The sequence below is a fragment of the Lactuca serriola genome, chromosome 7, assembly GCF_051521515.1.
Source record: "Lactuca serriola cultivar US96UC23 chromosome 7, Lser_US96UC23_V15, whole genome shotgun sequence".
Classification (NCBI taxonomy): Eukaryota; Viridiplantae; Streptophyta; class Magnoliopsida; order Asterales; family Asteraceae; genus Lactuca; species Lactuca serriola.
In genome coordinates this window covers 210,486-214,559 of record NC_136414.1, presented here as the reverse complement: position 1 = coordinate 214,559, position 4,074 = coordinate 210,486, and positions in this window count along the sequence as shown.

Sequence of the window (4,074 nt, the reverse complement as noted above, 5' to 3'; positions counted from 1 at the left end):
CTCAGCAGCTGATGGCAGAAAAGTGTGAGAACCTAGGAAGTGACCTTAGTGAGATAAGTACGCTGACAGAGTAGAGAATTTTGCTGGGGAGCAAGCACACGTGTTGAGATTGGTGATGAGAAGGTTGAGCAGCTACTTAGGGAATCTGGGATGGTCCGTTTAGAGAGTATGGGTAGATGTGGCAGGTAGTATGGGCCCGTACTACTGAAAGCAGAGGACCCATACTCGATGCAGGAAGTATTCCAGAGGTTCTAAGTAGCAGATCGAGAGGTGATCTCATGGTTCGAGTACCATGATTGGTAGCAGATCGAGAGGTGATGTCATAGTTTGAGTACCATGATTAGTGGCCGATTGAGAGGAGATATTGTGGTTCAAGTACCATGATTGGTGGCAGATTGAGAGGAGATATCGAGGTTTGAGTACCATGATATGTGGTGGTCAGTGATTCTGGTTTTACCGGTTATTCTGCGGAGATTATCTAGACCAAGGTCGGATGTGAAAGAGTATGTGCCCAGAAGGCTAGGATGAACAATTTTTAGTGGAGCATCCCTTGATAGGGGAATCGAGTTAGCTTCGAGGGATTGTTGGTGATATGCCAGTAGAGTCGCAGGACTCAGAATTGAGTAGGGACGGTGCGTTATGGAAGAATACGGTCTGAGCTGGGCAACCGGCCGATAGTGGAGATGTCACCTTTTGTGACCCGAGGGGTGCTATTTTCGTTCCTAAGGGAGACGTAAGAGGTGTTCAGATTTCAGTTTCTGAGTTGGGGGTGAGGCCTGTGGGATCGCACTGATGGTGATCTTCAATCTAAGTATCTGGCAGTAGGTCTGTCATGAGGGAATGATATAGCTTGAGCAGGTTGTCAGTGGGGACTGAGATGGTCAAGGACCAGGATACACCCTATTTGAGTATAGTAGGGCATGTGTTAGTTGCAACGTTGGACGATCAAGAGGAGTATATCAGGGCGGTGACTCTTATTGTCTTTGATAGGTATCGAGAGTGGAAATGTGGTTTCTGCTCTTATGATAAGGGACGTGTCAGAGCATTGGGCGAGAAGTCGAGGATGACGAGCATGATAGTTCATTATTTCTAGATTAGGAGTCTGGGTTAATATTGGACATTTGGGAGGTCCGGTGATGGTATGATGTGAGATTCTGAATGAGTAGAGGCAGTCATGATGGTAAGTTTTGAGGATTTCCTATGAGATTCGGGTACTTGGAGTAGTTTGATCTCTGTCAGGGAGATCATCGAGCGTTGCAAGGTACCTTGCGGGATTGGGTGCGATGTTACTAGTGGAGACAGTCTGTGAGATAGACTGTTGGTGCACCAATTGGTGATGGTTCAAACCCTAAGTGGGGGAGTATCGGGTATTTTGCGGAGAGGATCAGAGATCTGTTCGAGATCGGTTAGAAATTTGGATATAGAGACATGCGGTGTGGATTCATGTGATCAGGGTTATTGGTGTTTGAAGCGATGTACATAGCGAGATAATGCATGTGGCATGTGTTTGGTAAAAGATGAATGTATCCACGACAAGTGGCCATCGATTCGAGACCTTGTGGTGGATAGGAATTCTTTAAGGTTATAATGATGAAATCAAGGTGGTTGGCTCGTAGGGTAGTTCGTTGGTTGAGGAATGCTAGTTCAATGTTTGGGCTGTTATGCAGTTTGGGAAGGGCAGAAGTTGATTAGTCAACCAATTTCAGAGTCATTATGAGTATTCTGGCATGGGTATGAGCAAAATAGGAAGGAGTTTCGGATTTCCATCAACATGTTCTGGGTCGTTGACGATCCCTCCATATTTCGAAGTAAGAATTTGAAATACTCCGAATTTCAGGTTGTATATCAGGAAGATCAGTGGCTGAGGCGAGACATTGTGAGGTTCTAGGGAGGTGTATCGAGGTATCCGAATTTAATGTCTTGGATTTCGGATAATTTTGGGGTCGTGAGTTGAGACGACAAGTGGATTATCTAAGGCAATGGACAGCAGCAAGGAAAGGTGTTTTGTTATGTCGATGGTCGTCAGTTATAGTGGTGCATAATTTGGGTAGGTGCATGCACCTATCTATGGATGGTCCGCAGAGCATGAGTAATGATAGCAGTGTGACGTCGATCAGAGGATAAGATTGTGAAGCAGTAAGAGTTAGCGGGGTGCAACTGCGGAGAGCTGCAGATCAATGAGTTAGTGCAAAGGGGTGTGGTGAAACTACGAGGAGCTGTAGTATCCACCAGATAGCAAGAAGGTGTGGCAATACTGCAGGAAGCTATGGTATCCGCCAAACAGAAAGGGTGTTGTAGTACTATGAAAATCCGTAGTACCCATCGGTCAGTGAGAGGTTGTTGTGATGCTACAGGGAGTCGTAGTACTCACTAGATTTAGAAAGGGTGTTGTGATGCTATGGGGAGCCGTAGTACTCACTTGTTAGAGAGAGGGTTTTGTGATGCTACGGGGAGCCGTAGTACTCACTTGTCAAAGATAGGGTGTTGTGATGTTACGAGGAGCCGTGGTACTCACTAGTCAGAAAGAGGGTGTTGTGATGCTACGAGGAGCCGTAGTACTCACTTGTCAGAGAGAGGGTGTTTTGATGCTATAGGGAGCCATAGTACTCACTAGTCAAAAAGAGGGTGTTGTGATGCTACAGGGAGTCGTGGTACTCACTAGTCAGAGAGGGGGATTGTGATGCTACGTGGAGCCGTAGTACTCACTAGTCAGTAGGAGGTTGTTGGGATGCTATGAGGAGCCGTAGTACGCACTAGTTAGCGAGAGGTTGTTATGATGAAGCACTCTTGATCAGAGCATGACACAGAAGGGTTTTAGGCTTGTGAGGGGTATTGTTTGTCATCTGATGTCTTGGACCTGAGTAGGTCAGTGCCTTGGTTCGGGAGGTGCAGCGGGATGCACGGAACTTTTGGGCAGTAATCAACAGAGTTCAGGGGTGATTCGATCTTTAGTAGAGCTGTAGTGTTTGCTTGAGGGAAAGCGAACAGCATGACTTGTGCGTCACTAAGAGTTGAGACAGTTATTATAAGATGGGAAATCGGTGAGACCTTCTGGTTATGGAATGGGTGAACTTGAGGTTCATCTATTGGGTTTTTAGAGGTTAGAGGATATTTTCAGGCAAGCATGATCACCTTCTTATGTTCGAGATTACAGTTTGGGGTTCATTCTCTCTGATGAATCATGATGTTGGTTCTTGTAGTAAGACATGAAGAAATGAGGAGATTATGACCTTTCTATTCCTTTTGAGGTTGCGATCAGGATCAATCAGGGAATTAGGGTTGGTATAGTGTTATTAAGGTCTGTTAGTCGGTGGCCGATTAACAGGGTGATGTTTCGAGGGTGGTCTAGCAAGGAGGTAGACCGCAAGAGTGTTCAAGTTCTGAAGATTCAGATTGAGTACCGCAACGGCAGTTGGGTCTGCCCCTTTCAGTTCAGGAGGCCTTAGTGGGATCGAGTATCTTTGGAAGTGATTTTGATATGGTCTGAGGACCTTCGGTGGTGCTTCTTGGTTAGTTAGGTTCGATCTGTGTTTGTAAGGAGCGATTTCAGGGGTGAAATATAATTCAAGACGGGGAGAATTCTAACATTCGGGAATTTAGATGTATCTATTTAACCCTTCTTCTTCTCCAAGTTGTCAAGTTTAGTCCATAAAAGAAGAGTATGGAAGGTGAGTACGTTGGGCGTACTGAGGAGTACGCTGCGCGTACTCGTGGGTTGGTTTTGGATGCGGATGCTGCTAGGTACGCTGGGCGTACCAAAGATTACGTTGGGCGTAGTCGGCCCAGATGTAAAACCCTAAATGAGACTTGTGCACTATATAAGGAATGCTATGGCCTTATCCTCAGCCACCATTTCACAAAGAGAAACCCTAAGAGAGCATCATCATCGTTCTAAAGTAGTGTGTGAGTGTTTTGAGCTAGAAAGAGCCTTTGTGTGATGGTGAAGAAGAAGAGGAGGTCTTTGTCGAGGCTAGAAGTTGGAGTACAAGTTTGGATCTGAGTTCTTAAGAGGGTGGAGCTTCTTCTAGAGGTAAAAATCTCAGAGCTTTCCTTATCATGTTTGTGGTGTGCTTG